This window comes from Siphateles boraxobius, unplaced genomic scaffold, assembly GCF_051911475.1.
Source record: "Siphateles boraxobius isolate OS27281-9 unplaced genomic scaffold, OSU_SipBor_1 100, whole genome shotgun sequence".
NCBI classification, from domain to species: domain Eukaryota; kingdom Metazoa; phylum Chordata; class Actinopteri; order Cypriniformes; family Leuciscidae; genus Siphateles; species Siphateles boraxobius.
Genome location: NW_027508701.1, coordinates 883,300 through 893,031, shown reverse-complemented (window position 1 = coordinate 893,031; position 9,732 = coordinate 883,300). Strand labels below are relative to the sequence as shown.

The following is a 9,732-nucleotide window of genomic DNA, read 5'->3' as shown; positions in this document are numbered from 1 at the left end:
TTTTTAATGGATTGTTATTGCCCTTGAGTTTACAATTGCAATCAGTACTGTCTATTGGCAGAAGTGACATAACAAAGTTTCAAAGAAACAGAACTCTAGCACACCAGAATTCATTTTCTGCATTGGCCGGGAATCGGACCCGGGTCTCCCGCTTGGGAAGCGAGAATTCTACCACTGAACCATCAATGCTCTAGGTGATGTGACACCTATGCTCAAAGGGAGTCAGGGTATGCTTCCTGGTAAGAGATGGGAGACGAGGAACACATTGATCTTGAGTAAAAACACATTTTCGAGGGGCACATAACAAGGGGCTGCACAAGGTTGACAAGATTTTTAATGGATTGTTATTGCCCTTGAGTTTACAATTGCAATCAGTACTGTCTATTGGCAGAAGTGACATAACAAAGTTTCAAAGAAACAGAACTCTAGCACACCAGAATTCATTTTCTGCATTGGCCGGGAATCTGACCCGGATCTCCCGCTTGGGAAGCGAGAATTCTACCACTGAACCACCAATGCTCTAGGTGACGTGACACCTATGCTCACAGGCAGTGAGGGTATGGCTCCTGGTAAGATTTTTAATGGATTGTTATTGCCCTTGAGTTTACAATTGCAATCAGTACTGTCTATTGGCAGAAGTGACATAAACAAGTTTCAAAGAAACAGAACTCTAGCACACCAGAATTAATTTTCTGCATTGGCCGGGAATCGGACCCGGGTCTCCCGCTTGGGAAGCGAGAATTCTACCACTGAACCACCAATGCTCAAGGTGACGTGACACCTATGCTCACAGGCAGTGAGGGTATGCCTCCTGGTAATAGATGGGAGACGAGGAACACATTGATCTTGAGTAAAAACACATTTTCGAGGGGCACATAACAAGGGGCTGCACAAGGTTGACAAGATTTTTAATGGATTGTTATTGCCCTTGAGTTTACAATTGCAATCAGTACTGTCTATTGGCAGAAGTGACATAACAAAGTTTCAAAGAAACAGAACTCTAGCACACCAGAATTAATTTTCTGCATTGGCCGGGAATCGGACCCGGGTCTCCCGCGTGGGAAGCGAGAATTCTACCACTGAACCACCAATGCTCTAGGTGATGTGACACCTATGCTCAAACGGAGTCAGGGTATGCTTCCTGGTAAGAAATGGGAGACGAGGAACACTTATTGATCTGGTGTAAAAACACATTTTCGAGGGGCACATAATAAGGGGCTGCACAAGGTTGACAAGATTTTTAATGGATTGTTATTGCCCTTGAGTTTACAATTGCAATCAGTACTGTCTATTGGCAGAAGTGACATAACAAAGTTTCAAAGAAAAAGAACTCTAGCACACCAGAATTCATTTTCTGCATTGGCCGGGAATCTGACCCGGATCTCCCGCTTGGGAAGCGAGAATTCTACCACTGAACCACCATTGCTCTAGGTGACGTGACACCTATGCTCACAGGGAGTCAGGGTATGCTTCCTGGTAAGAGATGGGAGACGAGGAACACTTATTGATCTGGTATAAAAACACATTTTCGAGGGGCACATAATATGGGGCTGCACAAGGTTGACAAGATTTTTAATGGATTGTTATTGCCCTTGAGTTTACAATTGCAATCAGTACTGTCTATTGGCAGAAGTGACATAACAAAGTTTCAAAGAAACAGAACTCTAGACACCAGAATTCATCTTCTGCATTGGCCGGGAATCGGACCCGGGTCTCCCGCGTGGCAGGCGAGAATTCTACCACTGAACCACCAATGCTCAAGGTGATGTGACACCTATGCTCACAGGGAGTGAGGGTATGCCTCCTGGTAAGATTTTTAATGGATTGTTATTGCCCTTGAGTTTACAATTGCAATCAGTACTGTCTATTGGCAGAAGTGACATAACAAAGTTTCAAAGAAACAGAACTCTAGCACACCAGAATTAATTTTCTGCATTGGCCGGGAATCGGACCCGGGTCTCCCGCGTGGGAAGCGAGAATTCTACCACTGAACCACCAATGCTCTAGGTGATGTGACACCTATGCTCAAACGGAGTCAGGGTATGCTCCCTGGTAAGAAATGGGAGACGAGGAACACTTATTGATCTGGTGTAAAAACACATTTTCGAGGGGCACATAATAAGGGGCTGCACAAGGTTGACAAGATTTTTAATGGATTGTTATTGCCCTTGAGTTTACAATTGCAATCAGTACTGTCTATTGGCAGAAGTGACATAACAAAGTTTCAAAGAAAAAGAACTCTAGCACACCAGAATTCATTTTCTGCATTGGCCGGGAATCTGACCCGGATCTCCCGCTTGGGAAGCGAGAATTCTACCACTGAACCACCATTGCTCTAGGTGATGTGACACCTATGCTCAAACAGAGTCAGGGTATGCTTCCTGGTAAGAAATGGGAGACGAGGAACACTTATTGATCTGGTGTAAAAACACATTTTCGAGGGGCACATAATAAGGGGCTGCACAAGGTTGACAAGATTTTTAATGGATTGTTATTGCCCTTGAGTTTACAATTGCAATCAGTACTGTCTATTGGCAGAAGTGACATAACAAAGTTTCAAAGAAAAAGAACTCTAGCACACCAGAATTCATTTTCTGCATTGGCCGGGAATCTGACCCGGATCTCCCGCTTGGGAAGCGAGAATTCTACCACTGAACCACCATTGCTCTAGGTGACGTGACACCTATGCTCACAGGGAGTCAGGGTATGCTTCCTGGTAAGAGATGGGAGACGAGGAACACTTATTGATCTGGTGTAAAAACACATTTTCGAGGGGCACATAATATGGGGCTGCACAAGGTTGACAAGATTTTTAATGGATTGTTATTGCCCTTGAGTTTACAATTGCAATCAGTACTGTCTATTGGCAGAAGTGACATAACAAAGTTTCAAAGAAACAGAACTCTAGACACCAGAATTCATCTTCTGCATTGGCCGGGAATCGGACCCGGGTCTCCCGCGTGGCAGGCGAGAATTCTACCACTGAACCACCAATGCTCAAGGTGATGTGACACCTATGCTCACAGGGAGTGAGGGTATGCCTCCTGGTAAGATTTTTAATGGATTGTTATTGCCCTTGAGTTTACAATTGCAATCAGTACTGTCTATTGGCAGAAGTGACATAACAAAGTTTCAAAGAAACAGAACTCTAGCACACCAGAATTAATTTTCTGCATTGGCCGGGAATCGGACCCGGGTCTCCCGCGTGGGAAGCGAGAATTCTACCACTGAACCACCAATGCTCTAGGTGATGTGACACCTATGCTCAAACGGAGTCAGGGTATGCTCCCTGGTAAGAAATGGGAGACGAGGAACACTTATTGATCTGGTGTAAAAACACATTTTCGAGGGGCACATAATAAGGGGCTGCACAAGGTTGACAAGATTTTTAATGGATTGTTATTGCCCTTGAGTTTACAATTGCAATCAGTACTGTCTATTGGCAGAAGTGACATAACAAAGTTTCAAAGAAAAAGAACTCTAGCACACCAGAATTCATTTTCTGCATTGGCCGGGAATCTGACCCGGATCTCCCGCTTGGGAAGCGAGAATTCTACCACTGAACCACCATTGCTCTAGGTGACGTGACACCTATGCTCACAGGGAGTCAGGGTATGCTTCCTGGTAAGAGATGGGAGACGAGGAACACTTATTGATCTGGTGTAAAAACACATTTTCGAGGGGCACATAATATGGGGCTGCACAAGGTTGACAAGATTTTTAATGGATTGTTATTGCCCTTGAGTTTACAATTGCAATCAGTACTGTCTATTGGCAGAAGTGACATAACAAAGTTTCAAAGAAACAGAACTCTAGACACCAGAATTCATCTTCTGCATTGTCCGGGAATCGGACCCGGGTCTCCCGCGTGGCAGGCGAGAATTCTACCACTGAACCACCAATGCTCAAGGTGATGTGACACCTATGCTCACAGGGAGTGAGGGTATGCCTCCTGGTAAGATTTTTAATGGATTGTTATTGCCCTTGAGTTTACAATTGCAATCAGTACTGTCTATTGGCAGAAGTGACATAACAAAGTTTCAAAGAAACAGAACTCTAGCACACCAGAATTCATTTTCTGCATTGGCCGGGAATCGGACCCGGGTCTCCCGTGTGGGAAGCGAGAATTCTACCACTGAACCACCAATGCTCTAGGTGATGTGACACCTATGCTCAAACGGAGTCAGGGTATGCTCCCTGGTAAGAAATGGGAGACGAGGAACACTTATTGATCTGGTGTAAAAACACATTTTCGAGGGGCACATAATAAGGGGCTGCACAAGGTTGACAAGATTTTTAATGGATTGTTATTGCCCTTGAGTTTACAATTGCAATCAGTACTGTCTATTGGCAGAAGTGACATAACAAAGTTTCAAAGAAAAAGAACTCTAGCACACCAGAATTCATTTTCTGCATTGGCCGGGAATCTGACCCGGATCTCCCGCTTGGGAAGCGAGAATTCTACCACTGAACCACCATTGCTCTAGGTGACGTGACACCTATGCTCACAGGGAGTCAGGGTATGCTTCCTGGTAAGAGATGGGAGACGAGGAACACTTATTGATCTGGTGTAAAAACACATTTTCGAGGGGCACATAATATGGGGCTGCACAAGGTTGACAAGATTTTTAATGGATTGTTATTGCCCTTGAGTTTACAATTGCAATCAGTACTGTCTATTGGCAGAAGTGACATAACAAAGTTTCAAAGAAACAGAACTCTAGACACCAGAATTCATCTTCTGCATTGGCCGGGAATCGGACCCGGGTCTCCCGCGTGGCAGGCGAGAATTCTACCACTGAACCACCAATGCTCAAGGTGATATGACACCTATGCTCACAGGGAGTGAGGGTATGCCTCCTGGTAAGATTTTTAATGGATTGTTATTGCCCTTGAGTTTACAATTGCAATCAGTACTGTCTATTGGCAGAAGTGACATAACAAAGTTTCAAAGAAACAGAACTCTAGCACACCAGAATTAATTTTCTGCATTGGCCGGGAATCGGACCCGGGTCTCCCGTGTGGCAGGCGAGAATTCTACCACTGAACCACCAATGCTCAAGGTGAAGTGACACCTATGCTCACAGGCAGTGAGGGTATGCCTCCTGGTAATAGATGGGAGACGAGGAACACATTGATCTTGAGTAAAAACACATTTTCGAGGGGCACATAACAAGGGGCTGCACAAGGATGACAAGATTTTTAATGGATTGTTATTGCCCTTGAGTTTACAATTGCAATCAGTACTGTCTATTGGCAGAAGTGACATAACAAAGTTTCAAAGAAACAGAACTCTAGCACACCAGAATTCATTTTCTGCATTGGCCGGGAATCGGACCCGGGTCTCCCGCGTGGGAAGCGAGAATTCTACCACTGAACCACCAATGCTCTAGGTGATGTGTCACCTATGCTCAAAGGGAGTCAGGGTATGCTTCCTGGTAAGAAATGGGAGACGAGGAACACTTATTGATCTGGTGTAAAAACACATTTTCGAGGGGCACATAATAAGGGGCTGCACAAGGTTGACAAGATTTTTAATGGATTGTTATTGCCCTTGAGTTTACAATTGCAATCAGTACTGTCTATTGGCAGAAGTGACATAAGAAAGTTTCAAAGAAACAGAACTCTAGCACACCAGAATTCATTTTCTGCATTGGCCGGGAATCGGACCCGGGTCTCCCGCGTGGCAGGCGAGAATTCTACCACTGAACCACCAATGCTCAAGGTGACGTGACTCCTATGCTCACAGGCAGTGAGGGTATGCCTCCTGGTAAGAGATGGGAGACGAGGAACACATTGATCTTGAGTAAAAACACATTTTCGAGGGGCACATAACAAGGGGCTGCACAAGGTTGACAAGATTTTTAATGGATTGTTATTGCCCTTGAGTTTACAATTGCAATCAGTACTGTCTATTGGCAGAAGTGACATAACAAAGTTTCAAAGAAACAGAACTCTAGCACACCAGAATTAATTTTCTGCATTGGCCGGGAATCGGACCCGGGTCTCCCGCTTGGGAAGCGAGAATTCTACCACTGAACCACCAATGCTCTAGGTGATGTGTCACCTATGCTCAAAGGGAGTCAGGGTATGCTTCCTGGTAAGAGATGGGAGACGAGGAACACTTATTGATCTGGTGTAAAAACACATTTTCGAGGGGCACATAATATGGGGCTGCACAAGGTTGACAAGATTTTTAATGGATTGTTATTGCCCTTGAGTTTACAATTGCAATCAGTACTGTCTATTGGCAGAAGTCACATAACAAAGTTTCAAAGAAACAGAACTCTAGCACACCAGAATTAATTTTCTGCATTGGCCGGGAATCGGACCCGGGTCTCCCGTGTGGCAGGCGAGAATTCTACCACTGAACCACCAATGCTCAAGGTGAAGTGACACCTATGCTCACAGGCAGTGAGGGTATGCCTCCTGGTAATAGATGGGAGACGAGGAACACATTGATCTTGAGTAAAAACACATTTTCGAGGGGCACATAACAAGGGGCTGCACAAGGATGACAAGATTTTTAATGGATTGTTATTGCCCTTGAGTTTACAATTGCAATCAGTACTGTCTATTGGCAGAAGTGACATAACAAAGTTTCAAAGAAACAGAACTCTAGCACACCAGAATTCATTTTCTGCATTGGCCGGGAATCGGACCCGGGTCTCCCGCGTGGGAAGCGAGAATTCTACCACTGAACCACCAATGCTCTAGGTGATGTGTCACCTATGCTCAAAGGGAGTCAGGGTATGCTTCCTGGTAAGAAATGGGAGACGAGGAACACTTATTGATCTGGTGTAAAAACACATTTTCGAGGGGCACATAATAAGGGGCTGCACAAGGTTGACAAGATTTTTAATGGATTGTTATTGCCCTTGAGTTTACAATTGCAATCAGTACTGTCTATTGGCAGAAGTGACATAAGAAAGTTTCAAAGAAACAGAACTCTAGCACACCAGAATTCATTTTCTGCATTGGCCGGGAATCGGACCCGGGTCTCCCGCGTGGCAGGCGAGAATTCTACCACTGAACCACCAATGCTCAAGGTGACGTGACTCCTATGCTCACAGGCAGTGAGGGTATGCCTCCTGGTAAGAGATGGGAGACGAGGAACACATTGATCTTGAGTAAAAACACATTTTCGAGGGGCACATAACAAGGGGCTGCACAAGGTTGACAAGATTTTTAATGGATTGTTATTGCCCTTGAGTTTACAATTGCAATCAGTACTGTCTATTGGCAGAAGTGACATAACAAAGTTTCAAAGAAACAGAACTCTAGCACACCAGAATTAATTTTCTGCATTGGCCGGGAATCGGACCCGGGTCTCCCGCTTGGGAAGCGAGAATTCTACCACTGAACCACCAATGCTCTAGGTGATGTGTCACCTATGCTCAAAGGGAGTCAGGGTATGCTTCCTGGTAAGAGATGGGAGACGAGGAACACTTATTGATCTGGTGTAAAAACACATTTTCGAGGGGCACATAATATGGGGCTGCACAAGGTTGACAAGATTTTTAATGGATTGTTATTGCCCTTGAGTTTACAATTGCAATCAGTACTGTCTATTGGCAGAAGTCACATAACAAAGTTTCAAAGAAACAGAACTCTAGCACACCAGAATTAATTTTCTGCATTGGCCGGGAATCGGACCCGGGTCTCCCGCGTGGGAAGCGAGAATTCTACCACTGAACCACCAATGCTCTAGGTGATGTGACACCTATGCTCAAAGGGAGTCAGGGTATGCTTCCTGGTAAGAAATGGGAGACGAGGAACACTTATTGATCTGGTGTAAAAACACATTTTCGAGGGGCACATAATAAGGGGCTGCACAAGGTTGACAAGATTTTTAATGGATTGTTATTGCCCTTGAGTTTACAATTGCAATCAGTACTGTCTATTGGCAGAAGTGACATAACAAAGTTTCAAAGAAACAGAACTCTAGCACACCAGAATTCATTTTCGGCATTGGCCGGGAATCGGACCCGGGTCTCCCGCGTGGCAGGCGAGAATTCTACCACTGAACCACCAATGCTCTAGATGACGTGACACCTATGCTCAAAGGGAGTCAGGGTATGCTTCCTGGTAAGAAATGGGAGACGAGGAACACATTGATCTTGAGTAAAAACACATTTTCGAGGGGCACATAACAAGGGGCTGCACAAGGTTGACAAGATTTTTAATGGATTGTTATTGCCCTTGAGTTTACAATTGCAATCAGTACTGTCTATTGGCAGAAGTGACATAAGAAAGTTTCAAAGAAACAGAACTCTAGCACACCAGAATTCATTTTCTGCATTGGCCGGGAATCGGACCCGGGTCTCCCGCGTGGCAGGCGAGAATTCTACCACTGAACCACCAATGCTCAAGGTGACGTGACTCCTATGCTCACAGGCAGTGAGGGTATGCCTCCTGGTAAGAGATGGGAGACGAGGAACACATTGATCTTGAGTAAAAACACATTTTCGAGGGGCACATAACAAGGGGCTGCACAAGGTTGACAAGATTTTTAATGGATTGTTATTGCCCTTGAGTTTACAATTGCAATCAGTACTGTCTATTGGCAGAAGTGACATAACAAAGTTTCAAAGAAACAGAACTCTAGCACAACAGAATTAATTTTCTGCATTGGCCGGGAATCGGACCCGGGTCTCCCGCTTGGGAAGCGAGAATTCTACCACTGAACCACCAATGCTCTAGGTGATGTGACACCTATGCTCAAAGGGAGTCAGGGTATGCTTCCTGGTAAGAGATGGGAGACGAGGAACACTTATTGATCTGGTGTAAAAACACATTATCGAGGGGCACATAACAAGGGGCTGCACAAGGTTGACAAGATTTTTAATGGATTGTTATTGCCCTTGAGTTTACAATTGCAATCAGTACTGTCTATTGGCAGAAGTGACATAACAAAGTTTCAAAGAAACAGAACTCTAGCACACCAGAATTAATTTTCTGCATTGGCCGGGAATCGGACCCGGGTCTCCCGCTTGGGAAGCGAGAATTCTACCACTGAACCACCAATGCTCTAGGTGATGTGACACCTATGCTCAAAGGGAGTCAGGGTATGCTTCCTGGTAAGAGATGGGAGACGAGGAACACTTATTGATCTGGTGTAAAAACACATTTTCGAGGGGCACATAATATGGGGCTGCACAAGGTTGACAAGATTTTTAATGGATTGTTATTGCCCTTGAGTTTACAATTGCAATCAGTACTGTCTATTGGCAGAAGTGACATAACAAAGTTTCAAAGAAAAAGAACTCTAGCACACCAGAATTCATTTTCTGCATTGGCCGGGAATCTGACCCGGATCTCCCGCTTGGGAAGCGAGAATTCTACCACTGAACCACCATTGCTCTAGGTGACGTGACACCTATGCTCACAGGGAGTCAGGGTATGCTTCCTGGTAAGAGATGGGAGACGAGGAACACTTATTGATCTGGTGTAAAAACACATTTTCGAGGGGCACATAATATGGGGCTGCACAAGGTTGACAAGATTTTTAATGGATTGTTATTGCCCTTGAGTTTACAATTGCAATCAGTACTGTCTATTGGCAGAAGTGACATAACAAAGTTTCAAAGAAACAGAACTCTAGACACCAGAATTCATCTTCTGCATTGGCCGGGAATCGGACCCGGGTCTCCCGCGTGGCAGGCGAGAATTCTACCACTGAACCACCAATGCTCAAGGTGACGTGACACCTATGCTCACAGGGAGTGAGGG

At 44.9% G+C, this 9,732-nt stretch overlaps 31 non-coding genes across 31 annotated transcripts; all 31 read right to left on the bottom strand.

Moving 5' to 3' along the window:
• Positions 1-118: 118 nt before the first annotated feature.
• trnag-ccc (transfer RNA glycine (anticodon CCC)) lies at positions 119-189 on the bottom strand. The gene has a single exon. It is a non-coding gene; the product is annotated as a tRNA-Gly (tRNA).
• A 259-nt stretch (positions 190-448) lies between these two features.
• Positions 449-519, bottom strand: trnag-ccc (transfer RNA glycine (anticodon CCC)). Its single transcript has one exon. It is a non-coding gene; the product is annotated as a tRNA-Gly (tRNA).
• A 174-nt stretch (positions 520-693) lies between these two features.
• trnag-ccc (transfer RNA glycine (anticodon CCC)) lies at positions 694-764 on the bottom strand. Its single transcript has one exon. It is a non-coding gene; the product is annotated as a tRNA-Gly (tRNA).
• A 259-nt stretch (positions 765-1,023) lies between these two features.
• trnag-ccc (transfer RNA glycine (anticodon CCC)) lies at positions 1,024-1,094 on the bottom strand. The gene has a single exon. It is a non-coding gene; the product is annotated as a tRNA-Gly (tRNA).
• Positions 1,095-1,355: 261 nt separating this feature from the next.
• On the bottom strand, positions 1,356-1,426 carry trnag-ccc (transfer RNA glycine (anticodon CCC)). Its single transcript has one exon. It is a non-coding gene; the product is annotated as a tRNA-Gly (tRNA).
• Positions 1,427-1,686: 260 nt separating this feature from the next.
• Positions 1,687-1,757, bottom strand: trnag-gcc (transfer RNA glycine (anticodon GCC)). Its single transcript has one exon. It is a non-coding gene; the product is annotated as a tRNA-Gly (tRNA).
• A 174-nt stretch (positions 1,758-1,931) lies between these two features.
• Positions 1,932-2,002, bottom strand: trnag-ccc (transfer RNA glycine (anticodon CCC)). The gene has a single exon. It is a non-coding gene; the product is annotated as a tRNA-Gly (tRNA).
• A 261-nt stretch (positions 2,003-2,263) lies between these two features.
• Positions 2,264-2,334, bottom strand: trnag-ccc (transfer RNA glycine (anticodon CCC)). The gene has a single exon. It is a non-coding gene; the product is annotated as a tRNA-Gly (tRNA).
• A 261-nt stretch (positions 2,335-2,595) lies between these two features.
• Positions 2,596-2,666, bottom strand: trnag-ccc (transfer RNA glycine (anticodon CCC)). Its single transcript has one exon. It is a non-coding gene; the product is annotated as a tRNA-Gly (tRNA).
• Positions 2,667-2,926: 260 nt separating this feature from the next.
• trnag-gcc (transfer RNA glycine (anticodon GCC)) lies at positions 2,927-2,997 on the bottom strand. The gene has a single exon. It is a non-coding gene; the product is annotated as a tRNA-Gly (tRNA).
• A 174-nt stretch (positions 2,998-3,171) lies between these two features.
• On the bottom strand, positions 3,172-3,242 carry trnag-ccc (transfer RNA glycine (anticodon CCC)). The gene has a single exon. It is a non-coding gene; the product is annotated as a tRNA-Gly (tRNA).
• Positions 3,243-3,503: 261 nt separating this feature from the next.
• trnag-ccc (transfer RNA glycine (anticodon CCC)) lies at positions 3,504-3,574 on the bottom strand. The gene has a single exon. It is a non-coding gene; the product is annotated as a tRNA-Gly (tRNA).
• A 260-nt stretch (positions 3,575-3,834) lies between these two features.
• trnag-gcc (transfer RNA glycine (anticodon GCC)) lies at positions 3,835-3,905 on the bottom strand. Its single transcript has one exon. It is a non-coding gene; the product is annotated as a tRNA-Gly (tRNA).
• Positions 3,906-4,079: 174 nt separating this feature from the next.
• On the bottom strand, positions 4,080-4,150 carry trnag-ccc (transfer RNA glycine (anticodon CCC)). Its single transcript has one exon. It is a non-coding gene; the product is annotated as a tRNA-Gly (tRNA).
• A 261-nt stretch (positions 4,151-4,411) lies between these two features.
• On the bottom strand, positions 4,412-4,482 carry trnag-ccc (transfer RNA glycine (anticodon CCC)). Its single transcript has one exon. It is a non-coding gene; the product is annotated as a tRNA-Gly (tRNA).
• A 260-nt stretch (positions 4,483-4,742) lies between these two features.
• Positions 4,743-4,813, bottom strand: trnag-gcc (transfer RNA glycine (anticodon GCC)). Its single transcript has one exon. It is a non-coding gene; the product is annotated as a tRNA-Gly (tRNA).
• A 174-nt stretch (positions 4,814-4,987) lies between these two features.
• On the bottom strand, positions 4,988-5,058 carry trnag-gcc (transfer RNA glycine (anticodon GCC)). The gene has a single exon. It is a non-coding gene; the product is annotated as a tRNA-Gly (tRNA).
• A 259-nt stretch (positions 5,059-5,317) lies between these two features.
• Positions 5,318-5,388, bottom strand: trnag-ccc (transfer RNA glycine (anticodon CCC)). Its single transcript has one exon. It is a non-coding gene; the product is annotated as a tRNA-Gly (tRNA).
• A 261-nt stretch (positions 5,389-5,649) lies between these two features.
• On the bottom strand, positions 5,650-5,720 carry trnag-gcc (transfer RNA glycine (anticodon GCC)). Its single transcript has one exon. It is a non-coding gene; the product is annotated as a tRNA-Gly (tRNA).
• Positions 5,721-5,979: 259 nt separating this feature from the next.
• Positions 5,980-6,050, bottom strand: trnag-ccc (transfer RNA glycine (anticodon CCC)). The gene has a single exon. It is a non-coding gene; the product is annotated as a tRNA-Gly (tRNA).
• Positions 6,051-6,311: 261 nt separating this feature from the next.
• Positions 6,312-6,382, bottom strand: trnag-gcc (transfer RNA glycine (anticodon GCC)). Its single transcript has one exon. It is a non-coding gene; the product is annotated as a tRNA-Gly (tRNA).
• A 259-nt stretch (positions 6,383-6,641) lies between these two features.
• Positions 6,642-6,712, bottom strand: trnag-ccc (transfer RNA glycine (anticodon CCC)). The gene has a single exon. It is a non-coding gene; the product is annotated as a tRNA-Gly (tRNA).
• A 261-nt stretch (positions 6,713-6,973) lies between these two features.
• trnag-gcc (transfer RNA glycine (anticodon GCC)) lies at positions 6,974-7,044 on the bottom strand. Its single transcript has one exon. It is a non-coding gene; the product is annotated as a tRNA-Gly (tRNA).
• Positions 7,045-7,303: 259 nt separating this feature from the next.
• On the bottom strand, positions 7,304-7,374 carry trnag-ccc (transfer RNA glycine (anticodon CCC)). The gene has a single exon. It is a non-coding gene; the product is annotated as a tRNA-Gly (tRNA).
• Positions 7,375-7,635: 261 nt separating this feature from the next.
• On the bottom strand, positions 7,636-7,706 carry trnag-ccc (transfer RNA glycine (anticodon CCC)). Its single transcript has one exon. It is a non-coding gene; the product is annotated as a tRNA-Gly (tRNA).
• Positions 7,707-7,967: 261 nt separating this feature from the next.
• Positions 7,968-8,038, bottom strand: trnag-gcc (transfer RNA glycine (anticodon GCC)). The gene has a single exon. It is a non-coding gene; the product is annotated as a tRNA-Gly (tRNA).
• Positions 8,039-8,297: 259 nt separating this feature from the next.
• trnag-gcc (transfer RNA glycine (anticodon GCC)) lies at positions 8,298-8,368 on the bottom strand. Its single transcript has one exon. It is a non-coding gene; the product is annotated as a tRNA-Gly (tRNA).
• Positions 8,369-8,627: 259 nt separating this feature from the next.
• On the bottom strand, positions 8,628-8,698 carry trnag-ccc (transfer RNA glycine (anticodon CCC)). Its single transcript has one exon. It is a non-coding gene; the product is annotated as a tRNA-Gly (tRNA).
• Positions 8,699-8,959: 261 nt separating this feature from the next.
• trnag-ccc (transfer RNA glycine (anticodon CCC)) lies at positions 8,960-9,030 on the bottom strand. Its single transcript has one exon. It is a non-coding gene; the product is annotated as a tRNA-Gly (tRNA).
• Positions 9,031-9,291: 261 nt separating this feature from the next.
• Positions 9,292-9,362, bottom strand: trnag-ccc (transfer RNA glycine (anticodon CCC)). Its single transcript has one exon. It is a non-coding gene; the product is annotated as a tRNA-Gly (tRNA).
• Positions 9,363-9,622: 260 nt separating this feature from the next.
• Positions 9,623-9,693, bottom strand: trnag-gcc (transfer RNA glycine (anticodon GCC)). The gene has a single exon. It is a non-coding gene; the product is annotated as a tRNA-Gly (tRNA).
• Positions 9,694-9,732: the final 39 nt, after the last annotated feature.